Source organism: Daphnia pulicaria, unplaced genomic scaffold (assembly GCF_021234035.1).
Source record: "Daphnia pulicaria isolate SC F1-1A unplaced genomic scaffold, SC_F0-13Bv2 h1tg000034l, whole genome shotgun sequence".
In the NCBI taxonomy this organism is placed as follows: Eukaryota; Metazoa; Arthropoda; class Branchiopoda; order Diplostraca; family Daphniidae; genus Daphnia; species Daphnia pulicaria.
In genome coordinates, this window is record NW_025804779.1 from 22,062 (window position 1) to 43,556 (window position 21,495).

General features: G+C 42.0%; 19 non-coding genes and 1 pseudogene across 19 annotated transcripts; all 20 read right to left on the bottom strand.

Moving 5' to 3' along the window:
• Positions 1-474: 474 nt before the first annotated feature.
• On the bottom strand, positions 475-665 carry LOC124316799. Its single transcript, XR_006911986.1, has one exon. It is a non-coding gene; the product is annotated as a U2 spliceosomal RNA (small nuclear RNA).
• A 510-nt stretch (positions 666-1,175) lies between these two features.
• Positions 1,176-1,397, bottom strand: LOC124316805. The gene has a single exon (XR_006911992.1). It is a non-coding gene; the product is annotated as a small nucleolar RNA U3 (small nucleolar RNA).
• A 754-nt stretch (positions 1,398-2,151) lies between these two features.
• LOC124316784 lies at positions 2,152-2,270 on the bottom strand. The gene has a single exon (XR_006911973.1). It is a non-coding gene; the product is annotated as a 5S ribosomal RNA (ribosomal RNA).
• Positions 2,271-4,744: 2,474 nt separating this feature from the next.
• Positions 4,745-4,863, bottom strand: LOC124316815. Its single transcript, XR_006912001.1, has one exon. It is a non-coding gene; the product is annotated as a 5S ribosomal RNA (ribosomal RNA).
• Positions 4,864-5,066: 203 nt separating this feature from the next.
• Positions 5,067-5,189, bottom strand: LOC124316821. Its single transcript, XR_006912007.1, has one exon. It is a non-coding gene; the product is annotated as a U5 spliceosomal RNA (small nuclear RNA).
• Positions 5,190-5,763: 574 nt separating this feature from the next.
• On the bottom strand, positions 5,764-5,905 carry LOC124316817. Its single transcript, XR_006912003.1, has one exon. It is a non-coding gene; the product is annotated as a U4 spliceosomal RNA (small nuclear RNA).
• Positions 5,906-6,591: 686 nt separating this feature from the next.
• LOC124316796 lies at positions 6,592-6,755 on the bottom strand. Its single transcript, XR_006911983.1, has one exon. It is a non-coding gene; the product is annotated as a U1 spliceosomal RNA (small nuclear RNA).
• A 509-nt stretch (positions 6,756-7,264) lies between these two features.
• Positions 7,265-7,455, bottom strand: LOC124316800. Its single transcript, XR_006911987.1, has one exon. It is a non-coding gene; the product is annotated as a U2 spliceosomal RNA (small nuclear RNA).
• Positions 7,456-7,965: 510 nt separating this feature from the next.
• LOC124316806 lies at positions 7,966-8,187 on the bottom strand. Its single transcript, XR_006911993.1, has one exon. It is a non-coding gene; the product is annotated as a small nucleolar RNA U3 (small nucleolar RNA).
• A 754-nt stretch (positions 8,188-8,941) lies between these two features.
• Positions 8,942-9,060, bottom strand: LOC124316785. The gene has a single exon (XR_006911974.1). It is a non-coding gene; the product is annotated as a 5S ribosomal RNA (ribosomal RNA).
• Positions 9,061-10,132: 1,072 nt separating this feature from the next.
• LOC124316807 lies at positions 10,133-10,354 on the bottom strand. Its single transcript, XR_006911994.1, has one exon. It is a non-coding gene; the product is annotated as a small nucleolar RNA U3 (small nucleolar RNA).
• Positions 10,355-11,108: 754 nt separating this feature from the next.
• On the bottom strand, positions 11,109-11,227 carry LOC124316786. Its single transcript, XR_006911975.1, has one exon. It is a non-coding gene; the product is annotated as a 5S ribosomal RNA (ribosomal RNA).
• A 617-nt stretch (positions 11,228-11,844) lies between these two features.
• On the bottom strand, positions 11,845-11,963 carry LOC124316787. Its single transcript, XR_006911976.1, has one exon. It is a non-coding gene; the product is annotated as a 5S ribosomal RNA (ribosomal RNA).
• Positions 11,964-13,522: 1,559 nt separating this feature from the next.
• On the bottom strand, positions 13,523-13,744 carry LOC124316808. The gene has a single exon (XR_006911995.1). It is a non-coding gene; the product is annotated as a small nucleolar RNA U3 (small nucleolar RNA).
• Positions 13,745-14,498: 754 nt separating this feature from the next.
• On the bottom strand, positions 14,499-14,617 carry LOC124316788. The gene has a single exon (XR_006911977.1). It is a non-coding gene; the product is annotated as a 5S ribosomal RNA (ribosomal RNA).
• Positions 14,618-15,689: 1,072 nt separating this feature from the next.
• On the bottom strand, positions 15,690-15,911 carry LOC124316809. The gene has a single exon (XR_006911996.1). It is a non-coding gene; the product is annotated as a small nucleolar RNA U3 (small nucleolar RNA).
• Positions 15,912-16,665: 754 nt separating this feature from the next.
• LOC124316789 lies at positions 16,666-16,784 on the bottom strand. Its single transcript, XR_006911978.1, has one exon. It is a non-coding gene; the product is annotated as a 5S ribosomal RNA (ribosomal RNA).
• A 1,072-nt stretch (positions 16,785-17,856) lies between these two features.
• On the bottom strand, positions 17,857-18,078 carry LOC124316810. The gene has a single exon (XR_006911997.1). It is a non-coding gene; the product is annotated as a small nucleolar RNA U3 (small nucleolar RNA).
• Positions 18,079-18,835: 757 nt separating this feature from the next.
• On the bottom strand, positions 18,836-18,956 carry LOC124316790 (annotated as a pseudogene).
• A 2,318-nt stretch (positions 18,957-21,274) lies between these two features.
• Positions 21,275-21,495, bottom strand: LOC124316812 (the record flags this gene model as incomplete). Its single annotated transcript, XR_006911998.1, has 1 exon — positions 21,275-21,495. It is a non-coding gene; the product is annotated as a small nucleolar RNA U3 (small nucleolar RNA).

Below are 21,495 nucleotides of genomic sequence, written 5' to 3' on the forward strand. Positions count from 1 at the left end.
GTATACAGCAGAACAATATTGACAAAGAGTGTTCAAGTATTTGACTGACGTTTAGAGAATACCACCCACTTTCTTTCATCGACTTGAATTACGAACTCGAGCAAAATATAGTAAATAAAGCTCAGTATTTATTTCATGGTCTTGATCTTTGCAAATACTTTTCAAGAAACAAATTGCTTGTTTTTTTTCATTTGGTCGTCCAATTGGCAAATAAGAAAATAAGAAAATCGACTTTTCATATGAAAATACACGCATCTTCATATTTTAAAAAAAAACATCACATCGAAAGATGAACAGTACTAATTAGTTAACACAATCAAGTACGTATTTTTTTATGCTTTTCTTGATATTACGAAAAAAATACAATTAGAAAAAATTACAAACATGTCTACATGACAGTTTTGCAATTATACATGGTCTTTTATTATACGGTGCTAAGACAATTTCTGTTTTATTCAATATGTTCTCCCTCATAGAGGGTGAGCCGATCCCGGAGGTACTGCAATACCGGGTCAACCCGTGGCGGGAGCAGTGCAAGCACTGTATTCCCACCGTATGCCAAAAATCAGTTTAATATTCTGGGGTCCATTTGAACCCGTATCAGATATTAAGCTGATAAGAACAGATACTACACTTTGATCTTAGCCAAAAGGCCGAGAAGCGATAATGTTACAAGGATTACTGCCCAAAATAACCACTGAGGTTCAACACATTTCCGGTGGTGTACGAAGAATACTCATATCACTCAAAACATTCAAGAAATGCTATAAAATATTGAGTTGTTCATTTTTCCAGACGCGACCACTTGATGCTTATAAAGTTCATTTTCATTTGTTTTATTATGCTCATACTGTATTAAGGGAGATACAATTTACGCTGAAGGCGTTGCAAATTTTACTCTCGTTATCACACTAGGTCCTTTTTTTTCAGAATATGGCTTTGCCACGCCACCTGACGACAAAAGCTCTGAACGATAATTAATCATGATTAAATAACAATAACTAAAAGAATGCAATACGATCATAAAGTCATGACACATCCTCAAATTGACCAACCTCACTTTCACAATTTATTTTGCCATACAAGCAGATGATTTAAGGACACGAATACCTGGAATTATTATTAAGATGTATCTCTTTAGATTTTCAAGAATTTAAATTTGTTTTATCATCTCAACCACTCTGAACACGCTAGTTTCCTTCCGCTATTTCACATGGATTTAACGGAAACGGTCCTCAATGACTGTGTTTGATGCTGTCGAGACAGCTACACTCACAGCCTGTTTCACGCTCAGAAACCAGCGTCTTAACTCGTCATCGTGGGTTGAAAGGAGACAAGTTTCTGGTGGGAAACAAGTCAAGATATACTACAGAAATGATCCTGTGAAGTATGATCTTAAATGCAATGTTATTTTGCAGAACTCTAAATAAGGTTTGTACGATCAATGAGCTTTGGCGTAAATTACAGTGCATAGATCGATATTTCGGAATATTAAATTGAGATTTGCAATACTTGACGCACACAGTACATACATTGTCAGGTCTTGCATTTTGTTCATTTATTGAAACACCGAGAAGCTCTTTAATAGTTATAGAACAAGTGACGAGACCAATTTTGGACACAATAAAGAATCCGCGTGCTCATCAAATCAATTTATTACAGTAATGTATTATCGATTGAGAGCCCATTTATCAGCTGGGTGTTTGGCGTGCACCTATAATCCTGCTTCGGGGAGGCTTGGTAGAGTGGATGGCTTGAGTTTAGGAGCCCTGTTTCGTGATACCGCATGTTGATCAGGTGCCCGCACTAAGCTTGACATCAGCATGGATCTGCTAGAGGAATCTAGTAGGTGCAGGTTAGCTAAGGAGGAGCGTAGTGGGTCAGGAGGGAAACCTAGCAGCCAAAAGTTCCCGTGTTCGGCAGTAGTGGGATCGTGCCAGTGAGTGGGCGTCATGCAACAGCCTCAACAAAATAGCCAAACCTCTATCTTTTTTTTTGTCGTTAAAACTACCGAGATCAAACAAACATGCGTTCTACAATATATGGTATCATTAATCAAAGTCCCAGCAATACCCTTTTCAACTAATACCTAAAGAATACATTATATTCCATGTCTCATCTAACTTGGGGAGCAAAAATAAAATTACACCATGCCAACAGCATCCCGTATTCCCAAGCGGTCACCCATCCAAGTACTAACGGGACCCGACATAGCTTAACTTCCGGGAGCTGACGAGACCGGGTGAGTTCTATGTGGTGTGGCCGTTGACATCAATTCAGTCGCCATTACCCGACCATATTCGCCTCTAAATCTAGTTCTAATGCTTGCTTACTTTCTGTTCGAAATACACACCAACCTTAGCCAAACAAACGAGGACATATAAGTACATTTGTCAATGGACAACCGAATATAAAATTTGATAATATTTCCAAACGCCACTATTTTTGGCTAACTGTCATTTTTAATTTTCTCGTTCCGGGGATGTCCGATCAATGAGCCAACAATCCAAGTGTCATAAGGCTAACGATTGCTTCCCTTACTTAGCTTGCGTTGCATAAGGATCTCAGAGTCAGAGAGATTAGATAGAGCTGCCCGAAGAAACCACCAACGTACAAGCCTCTCGGCTGTGCCGTGCGCTTCGCGCTTTACTTAGCTTGCGTTGCATAAGGATCTCAGAGCCAGAGAGATTAGATAGAGCTGCCCGAAGAAACCACCAACGTACAAGCCTCTCGGCTGTGCCGTGCGCTTCGCGCACGGCGTTTCAAATATCTTTCAGCAACAAAGAGGTTGGAGGACGTCTAGTAGCCTCTCGGCTGTACTTTCTGTTCGAAATACACACCAACCTTAGCCAAACAAACGAGGACATATAAGTACATTTGTCAATGGACAACCGAATATAAAATTTGATAATATTTCCAAACGCCACTATTTTTGGCTAACTGTCATTTTTAATTTTCTCGTTCCGGGGATGTCCGATCAATGAGCCAACAATCCAAGTGTCATAAGGCTAACGATTGCTTCCCTTACTTAGCTTGCGTTGCATAAGGATCTCAGAGTCAGAGAGATTAGATAGAGCTGCCCGAAGAAACCACCAACGTACAAGCCTCTCGGCTGTGCCGTGCGCTTCGCGCTTTACTTAGCTTGCGTTGCATAAGGATCTCAGAGCCAGAGAGATTAGATAGAGCTGCCCGAAGAAACCACCAACGTACAAGCCTCTCGGCTGTACGTTAAAACGAGGACATATAAGTACATTTGTCAATGGACAACCGAATATAAAATTTGATAATATTTCCAAACGCCACTATTTTTGGCTAACTGTCATTTTTAATTTTCTCGTTCCGGGGATGTCCGATCAATGAGCCAACAATCCAAGTGTCATAAGGCTAACGATTGCTTCCCTTACTTAGCTTGCGTTGCATAAGGATCTCAGAGTCAGAGAGATTAGATAGAGCTGCCCGAAGAAACCACCAACGTACAAGCCTCTCGGCTGTGTCGTGCGCTTCGCGCTTTACTTAGCTTGCGTTGCATAAGGATCTCAGAGCCAGAGAGATTAGATAGAGCTGCCCGAAGAAACCACCAACGTACAAGCCTCTCGGCTGTACGTTAAAACGAGGACATATAAGTACATTTGTCAATGGACAACCGAATATAAAATTTGATAATATTTCCAAACGCCACTATTTTTGGCTAACTGTCATTTTTAATTTTCTCGTTCCGGGGATGTCCGATCAATGAGCCAACAATCCAAGTGTCATAAGGCTAACGATTGCTTCCCTTACTTAGCTTGCGTTGCATAAGGATCTCAGAGTCAGAGAGATTAGATAGAGCTGCCCGAAGAAACCACCAACGTACAAGCCTCTCGGCTGTGCCGTGCGCTTCGCGCTTTACTTAGCTTGCGTTGCATAAGGATCTCAGAGCCAGAGAGATTAGATAGAGCTGCCCGAAGAAACCACCAACGTACAAGCCTCTCGGCTGTGCCGTGCGCTTCGCGCACGGCGTTTCAAATATCTTTCAGCAACAAAGAGGTTGGAGGACGTCTAGTAGCCTCTCGGCTGTACTTTCTGTTCGAAATACACACCAACCTTAGCCAAACAAACGAGGACATATAAGTACATTTGTCAATGGACAACCGAATATAAAATTTGATAATATTTCCAAACGCCACTATTTTTGGCTAACTGTCATTTTTAATTTTCTCGTTCCGGGGATGTCCGATCAATGAGCCAACAATCCAAGTGTCATAAGGCTAACGATTGCTTCCCTTACTTAGCTTGCGTTGCATAAGGATCTCAGAGTCAGAGAGATTAGATAGAGCTGCCCGAAGAAACCACCAACGTACAAGCCTCTCGGCTGTGCCGTGCGCTTCGCGCTTTACTTAGCTTGCGTTGCATAAGGATCTCAGAGCCAGAGAGATTAGATAGAGCTGCCCGAAGAAACCACCAACGTACAAGCCTCTCGGCTGTGCCGTGCGCTTCGCGCACGGCGTTTCAAATATCTTTCAGCAACAAAGAGGTTGGAGGACGTCTAGTAGCCTCTCGGCTGTGCCGTGCGCTTCGCGCACGGCGTTTCAAATATCTTTCAGCAACAAAGAGGTTGGAGGACGTCTAGTAGGCAATATCCAGTAAAAAATACGTTCCTTCCATTTTCAACTAATGCCAAAATAATACATTGTAGTCCATGTAGTATCACCCATCTTGGGAAGCACTTCAATTCAATTGGATTCACAAAAATAAAATAATTCCATGCCAACAGCATCCCGTATTCCCAAGCGGTCACCCATCCAAGTACTAACGGGACCCGACATAGCTTAACTTCCGGGAGCTGACGAGACCGGGTGAGTTCTATGTGGTATGGCCGTTGACATTAAACTAGACGCAATTACCCGACCATATTCGCCTCTAATCTATTACTTGTGCTTGAGATTTATCTTTTTGAAATACACACTAATCTTACCAAAACCACCGAAAAACTATCCGTTTGTCATTTTACAAATGTTGTCAGTATGTAGTAGTAGAATATCTTTGTTTCCGCATACAGACGTTTTTAATTTTTCATTTATTCAAAGTGCCCAATCAGAAGACCGGGCGTTAAAAAAATAAGTCATATAGACTCATCAATGCTCCTAACCACGGAAATCTTTAGTAAAAGGCGAAAGATTTATCCGGGTATTGATTAGAAACCAGAGTAAATAACAGTGGTATGCCTTGTATTTATATTCATTTCAAAATTTTGAAGTGCGCTTGTAAGGTTTTTTTTCGAAACATGCGTTTACATATCAAAATCCTTGTGCAATTCTTTATCAATGGGTACAGTTATTTTAAAGTAAATATCATGTATAAAGCTCGTTAACATGTTTTTGAACGAAACAGTTGTGCGCAGTGTTATTTTTGAAAAAAATGAACGATCTTTATGGTACAAGCCCAACACGTAGGTGGTGGGATCAGATGTTTACCCCGACATTCACCCTACAGCGGTTAACAATTTATTGAACTTCCCCTTTAAACATGGTGGAATCTTTTCACCTTGTCATTTGGAATCACCTTTTCAAATATTTTCCCCGTGTTCACAATGTTCCAACTGACTGATATTAATGGCCTTCAGCGAACGAATTAATCAGCCTTGTCTGACGTGCAATACCAACTAAATGGAAACAAAAATCACTTATACGATTTCACTTTCACCGTTTAATGTTATAAACACACTATGCAACACTCCAATTTTTCTAACTGACTGTAATTTTTTTTTTCTTGTACGCTGAAATGCTCCTGATGGAGCTATCAAAAATTGCCGACGACAAAGATTATTTCACTTCATCGTGGCGGGGTATTGGTTAAAGTTTTCAACTAGCAATAATCACACCTCGGGAGACCCTCATTGGTTATGATATTGCCACTGCGCAAAGCTAAATTATAATCAGAAAAGCAAGTCTACTTAAGCATTTGCTGAATTCGTTCTGCTTGGACGTGTTGGACCAACAATTTCGTTCAGAAATATTCATTTAGATTACCCTAGGCAAATTTTAATTTCCATCTCCCATTGGACTAATACCAACAGGGGACAGTTCATTACATACATGAAATAATTTTTGTCTTAATATCGGGTCAAATACTTGAAATTCTGTAAATGTGTATTTTTCTTCCATACATTTCAACAACTTCCTGCACACACAAAAAAAGGGAGGGGGAATTTCAGGTTTTCATTCCAAATTGTTTTTCACATTATGAACTATTGAAGTGAGCGAGCATTACTTTCCAACCAAACAAAATTTATAGTTAATCTGCGTGTTGACGTGAAAAATCAGTTTTCAGTGCCGTGACCAGGATTCGAACCTGGGTTACTACGGATTCATATCTAGTAGGTACCACAACGTAGGGTCCTAACCACTAGACGATCACGGCCAATCCATTGGCCATGATGATTTATATTAAAGTAGCTAAACATGAATTTCATTACTTTGTTGTTTCTTCCCAGAAAGAAAATCTGATGCTTCGCGTATTCCCAAGCGGTCAACCCTACCGTTTACTAACGGGACCAGATTTAGTTCAACTTCCGGCAGATGACAAGAATTTTTCTTACATTTATAGTGTGTTCAGGGAACGGCGCGAACGCAGTCCCCCACTACCAAAAATTGTACTCCCGAGTTAATCACATTTGGATTAATCGCAAGGGTCAGCCCATCCTTAGTGCAATGGAAAGGCCTCGCCCTGGAGGAACCACCTTGGTGATCATGGTTGCCTCTGAGCCAGGTAAGTATGATTGTGGATGCTTTTTCACTTTGTTTAATACTTTGTATACAGCAGAACAATATTGACAAAGAGTGTTCAAGTATTTGACTGACGTTTAGAGAATACCACCCACTTTCTTTCATCGACTTGAATTACGAACTCGAGCAAAATATAGTAAATAAAGCTCAGTATTTATTTCATGGTCTTGATCTTTGCAAATACTTTTCAAGAAACAAATTGCTTGTTTTTTTTCATTTGGTCGTCCAATTGGCAAATAAGAAAATAAGAAAATCGACTTTTCATATGAAAATACACGCATCTTCATATTTTAAAAAAAAACATCACATCGAAAGATGAACAGTACTAATTAGTTAACACAATCAAGTACGTATTTTTTTATGCTTTTCTTGATATTACGAAAAAAATACAATTAGAAAAAATTACAAACATGTCTACATGACAGTTTTGCAATTATACATGGTCTTTTATTATACGGTGCTAAGACAATTTCTGTTTTATTCAATATGTTCTCCCTCATAGAGGGTGAGCCGATCCCGGAGGTACTGCAATACCGGGTCAACCCGTGGCGGGAGCAGTGCAAGCACTGTATTCCCACCGTATGCCAAAAATCAGTTTAATATTCTGGGGTCCATTTGAACCCGTATCAGATATTAAGCTGATAAGAACAGATACTACACTTTGATCTTAGCCAAAAGGCCGAGAAGCGATAATGTTACAAGGATTACTGCCCAAAATAACCACTGAGGTTCAACACATTTCCGGTGGTGTACGAAGAATACTCATATCACTCAAAACATTCAAGAAATGCTATAAAATATTGAGTTGTTCATTTTTCCAGACGCGACCACTTGATGCTTATAAAGTTCATTTTCATTTGTTTTATTATGCTCATACTGTATTAAGGGAGATACAATTTACGCTGAAGGCGTTGCAAATTTTACTCTCGTTATCACACTAGGTCCTTTTTTTTCAGAATATGGCTTTGCCACGCCACCTGACGACAAAAGCTCTGAACGATAATTAATCATGATTAAATAACAATAACTAAAAGAATGCAATACGATCATAAAGTCATGACACATCCTCAAATTGACCAACCTCACTTTCACAATTTATTTTGCCATACAAGCAGATGATTTAAGGACACGAATACCTGGAATTATTATTAAGATGTATCTCTTTAGATTTTCAAGAATTTAAATTTGTTTTATCATCTCAACCACTCTGAACACGCTAGTTTCCTTCCGCTATTTCACATGGATTTAACGGAAACGGTCCTCAATGACTGTGTTTGATGCTGTCGAGACAGCTACACTCACAGCCTGTTTCACGCTCAGAAACCAGCGTCTTAACTCGTCATCGTGGGTTGAAAGGAGACAAGTTTCTGGTGGGAAACAAGTCAAGATATACTACAGAAATGATCCTGTGAAGTATGATCTTAAATGCAATGTTATTTTGCAGAACTCTAAATAAGGTTTGTACGATCAATGAGCTTTGGCGTAAATTACAGTGCATAGATCGATATTTCGGAATATTAAATTGAGATTTGCAATACTTGACGCACACAGTACATACATTGTCAGGTCTTGCATTTTGTTCATTTATTGAAACACCGAGAAGCTCTTTAATAGTTATAGAACAAGTGACGAGACCAATTTTGGACACAATAAAGAATCCGCGTGCTCATCAAATCAATTTATTACAGTAATGTATTATCGATTGAGAGCCCATTTATCAGCTGGGTGTTTGGCGTGCACCTATAATCCTGCTTCGGGGAGGCTTGGTAGAGTGGATGGCTTGAGTTTAGGAGCCCTGTTTCGTGATACCGCATGTTGATCAGGTGCCCGCACTAAGCTTGACATCAGCATGGATCTGCTAGAGGAATCTAGTAGGTGCAGGTTAGCTAAGGAGGAGCGTAGTGGGTCAGGAGGGAAACCTAGCAGCCAAAAGTTCCCGTGTTCGGCAGTAGTGGGATCGTGCCAGTGAGTGGGCGTCATGCAACAGCCTCAACAAAATAGCCAAACCTCTATCTTTTTTTTTGTCGTTAAAACTACCGAGATCAAACAAACATGCGTTCTACAATATATGGTATCATTAATCAAAGTCCCAGCAATACCCTTTTCAACTAATACCTAAAGAATACATTATATTCCATGTCTCATCTAACTTGGGGAGCAAAAATAAAATTACACCATGCCAACAGCATCCCGTATTCCCAAGCGGTCACCCATCCAAGTACTAACGGGACCCGACATAGCTTAACTTCCGGGAGCTGACGAGACCGGGTGAGTTCTATGTGGTGTGGCCGTTGACATCAATTCAGTCGCCATTACCCGACCATATTCGCCTCTAAATCTAGTTCTAATGCTTGCTTACTTTCTGTTCGAAATACACACCAACCTTAGCCAAACAAACGAGGACATATAAGTACATTTGTCAATGGACAACCGAATATAAAATTTGATAATATTTCCAAACGCCACTATTTTTGGCTAACTGTCATTTTTAATTTTCTCGTTCCGGGGATGTCCGATCAATGAGCCAACAATCCAAGTGTCATAAGGCTAACGATTGCTTCCCTTACTTAGCTTGCGTTGCATAAGGATCTCAGAGTCAGAGAGATTAGATAGAGCTGCCCGAAGAAACCACCAACGTACAAGCCTCTCGGCTGTGCCGTGCGCTTCGCGCTTTACTTAGCTTGCGTTGCATAAGGATCTCAGAGCCAGAGAGATTAGATAGAGCTGCCCGAAGAAACCACCAACGTACAAGCCTCTCGGCGTACAGCCGAGAGGCTACTAGACGTCCTCCAACCTCTTTGTTGCTGAAAGATATTTGAAACGCCGTGCGCGAAGCGCACGGCACAGCCGAGAGGCTTGTACGTTGGTGGTTTCTTCGGGCAGCTCTATCTAATCTCTCTGGCTCTGAGATCCTTATGCAACGCAAGCTAAGTAAAGCGCGAAGCGCACGGCACAGCCGAGAGGCTTGTACGTTGGTGGTTTCTTCGGGCAGCTCTATCTAATCTCTCTGACTCTGAGATCCTTATGCAACGCAAGCTAAGTAAGGGAAGCAATCGTTAGCCTTATGACACTTGGATTGTTGGCTCATTGATCGGACATCCCCGGAACGAGAAAATTAAAAATGACAGTTAGCCACAAAAGACAGTGACGACAAAAGCTCTGAACGATAATTAATCATGATTAAATAACAATAACTAAAAGAATGCAATACGATCATAAAGTCATGACACATCCTCAAATTGACCAACCTCACTTTCACAATTTATTTTGCCATACAAGCAGATGATTTAAGGACACGAATACCTGGAATTATTATTAAGATGTATCTCTTTAGATTTTCAAGAATTTAAATTTGTTTTATCATCTCAACCACTCTGAACACGCTAGTTTCCTTCCGCTATTTCACATGGATTTAACGGAAACGGTCCTCAATGACTGTGTTTGATGCTGTCGAGACAGCTACACTCACAGCCTGTTTCACGCTCAGAAACCAGCGTCTTAACTCGTCATCGTGGGTTGAAAGGAGACAAGTTTCTGGTGGGAAACAAGTCAAGATATACTACAGAAATGATCCTGTGAAGTATGATCTTAAATGCAATGTTATTTTGCAGAACTCTAAATAAGGTTTGTACGATCAATGAGCTTTGGCGTAAATTACAGTGCATAGATCGATATTTCGGAATATTAAATTGAGATTTGCAATACTTGACGCACACAGTACATACATTGTCAGGTCTTGCATTTTGTTCATTTATTGAAACACCGAGAAGCTCTTTAATAGTTATAGAACAAGTGACGAGACCAATTTTGGACACAATAAAGAATCCGCGTGCTCATCAAATCAATTTATTACAGTAATGTATTATCGATTGAGAGCCCATTTATCAGCTGGGTGTTTGGCGTGCACCTATAATCCTGCTTCGGGGAGGCTTGGTAGAGTGGATGGCTTGAGTTTAGGAGCCCTGTTTCGTGATACCGCATGTTGATCAGGTGCCCGCACTAAGCTTGACATCAGCATGGATCTGCTAGAGGAATCTAGTAGGTGCAGGTTAGCTAAGGAGGAGCGTAGTGGGTCAGGAGGGAAACCTAGCAGCCAAAAGTTCCCGTGTTCGGCAGTAGTGGGATCGTGCCAGTGAGTGGGCGTCATGCAACAGCCTCAACAAAATAGCCAAACCTCTATCTTTTTTTTTGTCGTTAAAACTACCGAGATCAAACAAACATGCGTTCTACAATATATGGTATCATTAATCAAAGTCCCAGCAATACCCTTTTCAACTAATACCTAAAGAATACATTATATTCCATGTCTCATCTAACTTGGGGAGCAAAAATAAAATTACACCATGCCAACAGCATCCCGTATTCCCAAGCGGTCACCCATCCAAGTACTAACGGGACCCGACATAGCTTAACTTCCGGGAGCTGACGAGACCGGGTGAGTTCTATGTGGTGTGGCCGTTGACATCAATTCAGTCGCCATTACCCGACCATATTCGCCTCTAAATCTAGTTCTAATGCTTGCTTACTTTCTGTTCGAAATACACACCAACCTTAGCCAAACAAACGAGGACATATAAGTACATTTGTCAATGGACAACCGAATATAAAATTTGATAATATTTCCAAACGCCACTATTTTTGGCTAACTGTCATTTTTAATTTTCTCGTTCCGGGGATGTCCGATCAATGAGCCAACAATCCAAGTGTCATAAGGCTAACGATTGCTTCCCTTACTTAGCTTGCGTTGCATAAGGATCTCAGAGTCAGAGAGATTAGATAGAGCTGCCCGAAGAAACCACCAACGTACAAGCCTCTCGGCTGTGCCGTGCGCTTCGCGCTTTACTTAGCTTGCGTTGCATAAGGATCTCAGAGCCAGAGAGATTAGATAGAGCTGCCCGAAGAAACCACCAACGTACAAGCCTCTCGGCTGTGATCAAATCTGAGATCAAACAAACATGCGTTCTACAATATATGGTATCATTAATCAAAGTCCCAGCAATACCCTTTTCAACTAATACCTAAAGAATACATTATATTCCATGTCTCATCTAACTTGGGGAGCAAAAATAAAATTACACCATGCCAACAGCATCCCGTATTCCCAAGCGGTCACCCATCCAAGTACTAACGGGACCCGACATAGCTTAACTTCCGGGAGCTGACGAGACCGGGTGAGTTCTATGTGGTGTGGCCGTTGACATCAATTCAGTCGCCATTACCCGACCATATTCGCCTCTAAATCTAGTTCTAATGCTTGCTTACTTTCTGTTCGAAATACACACCAACCTTAGCCAAACAAACGAGGACATATAAGTACATTTGTCAATGGACAACCGAATATAAAATTTGATAATATTTCCAAACGCCACTATTTTTGGCTAACTGTCATTTTTAATTTTCTCGTTCCGGGGATGTCCGATCAATGAGCCAACAATCCAAGTGTCATAAGGCTAACGATTGCTTCCCTTACTTAGCTTGCGTTGCATAAGGATCTCAGAGTCAGAGAGATTAGATAGAGCTGCCCGAAGAAACCACCAACGTACAAGCCTCTCGGCTGTGCCGTGCGCTTCGCGCTTTACTTAGCTTGCGTTGCATAAGGATCTCAGAGCCAGAGAGATTAGATAGAGCTGCCCGAAGAAACCACCAACGTACAAGCCTCTCGGCTGTGCCGTGCGCTTCGCGCACGGCGTTTCAAATATCTTTCAGCAACAAAGAGGTTGGAGGACGTCTAGTAGCCTCTCGGCTGTACTTTCTGTTCGAAATACACACCAACCTTAGCCAAACAAACGAGGACATATAAGTACATTTGTCAATGGACAACCGAATATAAAATTTGATAATATTTCCAAACGCCACTATTTTTGGCTAACTGTCATTTTTAATTTTCTCGTTCCGGGGATGTCCGATCAATGAGCCAACAATCCAAGTGTCATAAGGCTAACGATTGCTTCCCTTACTTAGCTTGCGTTGCATAAGGATCTCAGAGTCAGAGAGATTAGATAGAGCTGCCCGAAGAAACCACCAACGTACAAGCCTCTCGGCTGTGCCGTGCGCTTCGCGCTTTACTTAGCTTGCGTTGCATAAGGATCTCAGAGCCAGAGAGATTAGATAGAGCTGCCCGAAGAAACCACCAACGTACAAGCCTCTCGGCGTACAGCCGAGAGGCTACTAGACGTCCTCCAACCTCTTTGTTGCTGAAAGATATTTGAAACGCCGTGCGCGAAGCGCACGGCACAGCCGAGAGGCTTGTACGTTGGTGGTTTCTTCGGGCAGCTCTATCTAATCTCTCTGGCTCTGAGATCCTTATGCAACGCAAGCTAAGTAAAGCGCGAAGCGCACGGCACAGCCGAGAGGCTTGTACGTTGGTGGTTTCTTCGGGCAGCTCTATCTAATCTCTCTGACTCTGAGATCCTTATGCAACGCAAGCTAAGTAAGGGAAGCAATCGTTAGCCTTATGACACTTGGATTGTTGGCTCATTGATCGGACATCCCCGGAACGAGAAAATTAAAAATGACAGTTAGCCACAAAAGACAGTGACGACAAAAGCTCTGAACGATAATTAATCATGATTAAATAACAATAACTAAAAGAATGCAATACGATCATAAAGTCATGACACATCCTCAAATTGACCAACCTCACTTTCACAATTTATTTTGCCATACAAGCAGATGATTTAAGGACACGAATACCTGGAATTATTATTAAGATGTATCTCTTTAGATTTTCAAGAATTTAAATTTGTTTTATCATCTCAACCACTCTGAACACGCTAGTTTCCTTCCGCTATTTCACATGGATTTAACGGAAACGGTCCTCAATGACTGTGTTTGATGCTGTCGAGACAGCTACACTCACAGCCTGTTTCACGCTCAGAAACCAGCGTCTTAACTCGTCATCGTGGGTTGAAAGGAGACAAGTTTCTGGTGGGAAACAAGTCAAGATATACTACAGAAATGATCCTGTGAAGTATGATCTTAAATGCAATGTTATTTTGCAGAACTCTAAATAAGGTTTGTACGATCAATGAGCTTTGGCGTAAATTACAGTGCATAGATCGATATTTCGGAATATTAAATTGAGATTTGCAATACTTGACGCACACAGTACATACATTGTCAGGTCTTGCATTTTGTTCATTTATTGAAACACCGAGAAGCTCTTTAATAGTTATAGAACAAGTGACGAGACCAATTTTGGACACAATAAAGAATCCGCGTGCTCATCAAATCAATTTATTACAGTAATGTATTATCGATTGAGAGCCCATTTATCAGCTGGGTGTTTGGCGTGCACCTATAATCCTGCTTCGGGGAGGCTTGGTAGAGTGGATGGCTTGAGTTTAGGAGCCCTGTTTCGTGATACCGCATGTTGATCAGGTGCCCGCACTAAGCTTGACATCAGCATGGATCTGCTAGAGGAATCTAGTAGGTGCAGGTTAGCTAAGGAGGAGCGTAGTGGGTCAGGAGGGAAACCTAGCAGCCAAAAGTTCCCGTGTTCGGCAGTAGTGGGATCGTGCCAGTGAGTGGGCGTCATGCAACAGCCTCAACAAAATAGCCAAACCTCTATCTTTTTTTTTGTCGTTAAAACTACCGAGATCAAACAAACATGCGTTCTACAATATATGGTATCATTAATCAAAGTCCCAGCAATACCCTTTTCAACTAATACCTAAAGAATACATTATATTCCATGTCTCATCTAACTTGGGGAGCAAAAATAAAATTACACCATGCCAACAGCATCCCGTATTCCCAAGCGGTCACCCATCCAAGTACTAACGGGACCCGACATAGCTTAACTTCCGGGAGCTGACGAGACCGGGTGAGTTCTATGTGGTGTGGCCGTTGACATCAATTCAGTCGCCATTACCCGACCATATTCGCCTCTAAATCTAGTTCTAATGCTTGCTTACTTTCTGTTCGAAATACACACCAACCTTAGCCAAACAAACGAGGACATATAAGTACATTTGTCAATGGACAACCGAATATAAAATTTGATAATATTTCCAAACGCCACTATTTTTGGCTAACTGTCATTTTTAATTTTCTCGTTCCGGGGATGTCCGATCAATGAGCCAACAATCCAAGTGTCATAAGGCTAACGATTGCTTCCCTTACTTAGCTTGCGTTGCATAAGGATCTCAGAGTCAGAGAGATTAGATAGAGCTGCCCGAAGAAACCACCAACGTACAAGCCTCTCGGCTGTGCCGTGCGCTTCGCGCTTTACTTAGCTTGCGTTGCATAAGGATCTCAGAGCCAGAGAGATTAGATAGAGCTGCCCGAAGAAACCACCAACGTACAAGCCTCTCGGCGTACAGCCGAGAGGCTACTAGACGTCCTCCAACCTCTTTGTTGCTGAAAGATATTTGAAACGCCGTGCGCGAAGCGCACGGCACAGCCGAGAGGCTTGTACGTTGGTGGTTTCTTCGGGCAGCTCTATCTAATCTCTCTGGCTCTGAGATCCTTATGCAACGCAAGCTAAGTAAAGCGCGAAGCGCACGGCACAGCCGAGAGGCTTGTACGTTGGTGGTTTCTTCGGGCAGCTCTATCTAATCTCTCTGACTCTGAGATCCTTATGCAACGCAAGCTAAGTAAGGGAAGCAATCGTTAGCCTTATGACACTTGGATTGTTGGCTCATTGATCGGACATCCCCGGAACGAGAAAATTAAAAATGACAGTTAGCCACAAAAGACAGTGACGACAAAAGCTCTGAACGATAATTAATCATGATTAAATAACAATAACTAAAAGAATGCAATACGATCATAAAGTCATGACACATCCTCAAATTGACCAACCTCACTTTCACAATTTATTTTGCCATACAAGCAGATGATTTAAGGACACGAATACCTGGAATTATTATTAAGATGTATCTCTTTAGATTTTCAAGAATTTAAATTTGTTTTATCATCTCAACCACTCTGAACACGCTAGTTTCCTTCCGCTATTTCACATGGATTTAACGGAAACGGTCCTCAATGACTGTGTTTGATGCTGTCGAGACAGCTACACTCACAGCCTGTTTCACGCTCAGAAACCAGCGTCTTAACTCGTCATCGTGGGTTGAAAGGAGACAAGTTTCTGGTGGGAAACAAGTCAAGATATACTACAGAAATGATCCTGTGAAGTATGATCTTAAATGCAATGTTATTTTGCAGAACTCTAAATAAGGTTTGTACGATCAATGAGCTTTGGCGTAAATTACAGTGCATAGATCGATATTTCGGAATATTAAATTGAGATTTGCAATACTTGACGCACACAGTACATACATTGTCAGGTCTTGCATTTTGTTCATTTATTGAAACACCGAGAAGCTCTTTAATAGTTATAGAACAAGTGACGAGACCAATTTTGGACACAATAAAGAATCCGCGTGCTCATCAAATCAATTTATTACAGTAATGTATTATCGATTGAGAGCCCATTTATCAGCTGGGTGTTTGGCGTGCACCTATAATCCTGCTTCGGGGAGGCTTGGTAGAGTGGATGGCTTGAGTTTAGGAGCCCTGTTTCGTGATACCGCATGTTGATCAGGTGCCCGCACTAAGCTTGACATCAGCATGGATCTGCTAGAGGAATCTAGTAGGTGCAGGTTAGCTAAGGAGGAGCGTAGTGGGTCAGGAGGGAAACCTAGCAGCCAAAAGTTCCCGTGTTCGGCAGTAGTGGGATCGTGCCAGTGAGTGGGCGTCATGCAACAGCCTCAACAAAATAGCCAAACCTCTATCTTTTTTTTTGTCGTTAAAACTACCGAGATCAAACAAACATGCGTTCTACAATATATGGTATCATTAATCAAAGTCCCAGCAATACCCTTTTCAACTAATACCTAAAGAATACATTATATTCCATGTCTCATCTAACTTGGGGAGCAAAAATAAAATTACACCATGCCAACAGCATCCCGTATTCCCAAGCGGTCACCCATCCAAGTACTAACGGGACCCGACATAGCTTAACTTCCGGGAGCTGACGAGACCGGGTGAGTTCTATGTGGTGTGGCCGTTGACATCAATTCAGTCGCCATTACCCGACCATATTCGCCTCTAAATCTAGTTCTAATGCTTGCTTACTTTCTGTTCGAAATACACACCAACCTTAGCCAAACAAACGAGGACATATAAGTACATTTGTCAATGGACAACCGAATATAAAATTTGATAATATTTCCAAACGCCACTATTTTTGGCTAACTGTCATTTTTAATTTTCTCGTTCCGGGGATGTCCGATCAATGAGCCAACAATCCAAGTGTCATAAGGCTAACGATTGCTTCCCTTACTTAGCTTGCGTTGCATAAGGATCTCAGAGTCAGAGAGATTAGATAGAGCTGCCCGAAGAAACCACCAACGTACAAGCCTCTCGGCTGTGCCGTGCGCTTCGCGCTTTACTTAGCTTGCGTTGCATAAGGATCTCAGAGCCAGAGAGATTAGATAGAGCTGCCCGAAGAAACCACCAACGTACAAGCCTCTCGGCGTACAGCCGAGAGGCTACTAGACGTCCTCCAACCTCTTTGTTGCTGAAAGATATTTGAAACGCCGTGCGCGAAGCGCACGGCACAGCCGAGAGGCTTGTACGTTGGTGGTTTCTTCGGGCAGCTCTATCTAATCTCTCTGGCTCTGAGATCCTTATGCAACGCAAGCTAAGTAAAGCGCGAAGCGCACGGCACAGCCGAGAGGCTTGTACGTTGGTGGTTTCTTCGGGCAGCTCTATCTAATCTCTCTGACTCTGAGATCCTTATGCAACGCAAGCTAAGTAAGGGAAGCAATCGTTAGCCTTATGACACTTGGATTGTTGGCTCATTGATCGGACATCCCCGGAACGAGAAAATTAAAAATGACAGTTAGCCACAAAAGACAGTGACGACAAAAGCTCTGAACGATAATTAATCATGATTAAATAACAATAACTAAAAGAATGCAATACGATCATAAAGTCATGACACATCCTCAAATTGACCAACCTCACTTTCACAATTTATTTTGCCATACAAGCAGATGATTTAAGGACACGAATACCTGGAATTATTATTAAGATGTATCTCTTTAGATTTTCAAGAATTTAAATTTGTTTTATCATCTCAACCACTCTGAACACGCTAGTTTCCTTCCGCTATTTCACATGGATTTAACGGAAACGGTCCTCAATGACTGTGTTTGATGCTGTCGAGACAGCTACACTCACAGCCTGTTTCACGCTCAGAAACCAGCGTCTTAACTCGTCATCGTGGGTTGAAAGGAGACAAGTTTCTGGTGGGAAACAAGTCAAGATATACTACAGAAATGATCCTGTGAAGTATGATCTTAAATGCAATGTTATTTTGCAGAACTCTAAATAAGGTTTGTACGATCAATGAGCTTTGGCGTAAATTACAGTGCATAGATCGATATTTCGGAATATTAAATTGAGATTTGCAATACTTGACGCACACAGTACATACATTGTCAGGTCTTGCATTTTGTTCATTTATTGAAACACCGAGAAGCTCTTTAATAGTTATAGAACAAGTGACGAGACCAATTTTGGACACAATAAAGAATCCGCGTGCTCATCAAATCAATTTATTACAGTAATGTATTATCGATTGAGAGCCCATTTATCAGCTGGGTGTTTGGCGTGCACCTATAATCCTGCTTCGGGGAGGCTTGGTAGAGTGGATGGCTTGAGTTTAGGAGCCCTGTTTCGTGATACCGCATGTTGATCAGGTGCCCGCACTAAGCTTGACATCAGCATGGATCTGCTAGAGGAATCTAGTAGGTGCAGGTTAGCTAAGGAGGAGCGTAGTGGGTCAGGAGGGAAAACCTAGCAGCCAAAAGTTCCCGTGTTCGGCAGTAGTGGGATCGTGCCAGTGAGTGGGGCGTCATGCAACAGCCTCAACAAAATAGCCAAACCTCTATCTTTTTTTTTGTCGTTTAAAACTACCGAGATCAAACAAACATGCGTTCTACAATATATGGTATCATTAATCAAAGTCCCAGCAATACCCTTTTCAACTAATACCTAAAGAATACATTATATTCCATGTCTCATCTAACTTGGGGAGCAAAAATAAAATTACACCATGCCAACAGCATCCCGTATTCCCAAGCGGTCACCCATCCAAGTACTCTAACGGGACCCGACATAGCTTAACTTCCGGGAGCTGACGAGACCGGGTGAGTTCTATGTGGTGTGGCCGTTGACATCAATTCAGTCGCCATTACCCGACCATATTCGCCTCTAAATCTAGTTCTAATGCTTGCTTACTTTCTGTTCGAAATACACACACCAACCTTAGCCAAACAAACGAGGACATATAAGTACATTTGTCAATGGACAACCGAATATAAAATTTGATAATATTTCCAAACGCCACTATTTTTGGCTAACTGTCATTTTTAATTTTCTCGTTCCGGGGATGTCCGATCAATGAGCCAACAATCCAAGTGTCATAAGGCTAACGATTGCTTCCCTTACTTAGCTTGCGTTTGCATAAGGATCTCAGAGTCAGAGAGATTAGATAGAGCCTGCCCGAAGAAACCACCAACGTACAAGCCTCTCGGCTGTGCCGTGCGCTTCGCGCTTTACTTAGCTTGCGTTGCATAAGGATCTCAGAGCCAGAGAGATTAGATAGAGCTGCCCGAAGAAACCACCAACGTACAAGCCTCTCGGCTGTGCCGTGCGCTTCGCGCACGGCGTTTCAAATATCTTTCAGCAACAAAGAGGTTGGAGGACGTCTAGTAGCCTCTCGGCTGTACTTTCTGTTCGAAATACACACCAACCTTAGCCAAACAAACGAGGACATATAAGTACATTTGTCAATGGACAACCGAATATAAAATTTGATAATATTTCCAAACGCCACTATTTTTGGCTAACTGTCATTTTTAATTTTCTCGTTCCGGGGATGTCCGATCAATGAGCCAAACAATTCCAAGTGTCATAAGGCTAACGATTGCTTCCCTTACTTAGCTTGCGTTGCATAAGGATCTCAGAGTCAGAGAGATTAGATAGAGCTGCCCGAAGAAACCACCAACGTACAAGCCTCTCGGCTGTGCCGTGCGCTTCGCGCTTTACTTAGCTTGCGTTGCATAAGGATCTCAGAGCCAGAGAGATTAGATAGAGCTGCCCGAAGAAACCACCAACGTACAAGCCTCTCGGCTGTACGTTAAAACGAGGACATATAAGTACATTTGTCAATGGACAACCGAATATAAAATTTGATAATATTTCCAAACGCCACTATTTTTGGCTAACTGTCATTTTTAATTTTCTCGTTCCGGGATGTCCGATCAATGAGCCAACAATCCAAGTGTCATAAGGCTAACGATTGCCTTCCCTTACTTAGCTTGCGTTGCATAAGGATCTCAGAGTCAGAGAGATTAGATAGAGCTGCCCGAAGAAACCACCAACGTACAAGCCTCTCGGCTGTGTCGTGCGCTTCGCGCTTTACTTAGCTTGCGTTGCATAAGGATCTCAGAGCCAGAGAGATTAGATAGAGCTGCCCGAAGAAACCACCAACGTACAAGCCTCTCGGCTGTACGTTAAAACGAGGACATATAAGTACATTTGTCAATGGACAACCGAATATAAAATTTGATAATATTTCCAAACGCCACTATTTTTGGCTAACTGTCATTTTTAATTTTCTCGTTCCGGGGATGTCCGATCAATGAGCCAACAATCCAAGTGTCATAAGGCTAACGATTGCTTCCCTTACTTAGCTTGCGTTGCATAAGGATCTCAGAGTCAGAGAGATTAGATAGAGCTGCCCGAAGAAACCACCAACGTACAAGCCTCTCGGCTGTGCCGTGCGCTTCGCGCTTTACTTAGCTTGCGTTGCATAAGGATCTCAGAGCCAGAGAGATTAGATAGAGCTGCCCGAAGAAACCACCATCGTACAAGCCTCTCGGCGTACAGCCGAGAGGCTACTAGACGTCCTCCAACCTCTTTGTTGCTGAAAGATATTTGAAACGCCGTGCGCGAAGCGCACGGCACAGCCGAGAGGGCTTGTACGTTGGTGGTTTCTTCGGGCAGCTCTATCTAATCTCTCTGGCTCTGAGATCCTTATGCAACGCAAGCTAAGTAAAGCGCGAAGCGCACGGCACAGCCGAGAGGCTTGTACGTTGGTGGTTTCTTCGGGCAGCTCTATCTAATCTCTCTGACTCTGAGATCCTTATGCAACGCAAGCTAAGTAAGGGAAGCAATCGTTAGCCTTATGACACTTGGATTGTTGGCTCATTGATCGGACATCCCCGGAACGAGAAAATTAAAAATGACAGTTAGCCACAAAAGACAGTGACGACAAAAGCTCTGAACGATAATTAATCATGATTAAATAACAATAACTAAAAGAATGCAATACGATCATAAAGTCATGACACATCCTCAAATTGACCAACCTCACTTTCACAATTTATTTTGCCATACAAGCAGATGATTTAAGGACACGAATACCTGGAATTATTATTAAGATGTATCTCTTTAGATTTTCAAGAATTTAAATTTGTTTTATCATCTCAACCACTCTGAACACGCTAGTTTCCTTCCGCTATTTCACATGGATTTAACGGAAACGGTCCTCAATGACTGTGTTTGATGCTGTCGAGACAGCTACACTCACAGCCTGTTTCACGCTCAGAAACCCAGCGTCTTAACTCGTCATCGTGGGTTGAAAGGAGACAAGTTTCTGGTGGGAAACAAGTCAAGATATACTACAGAAATGATCCTGTGAAGTATGATC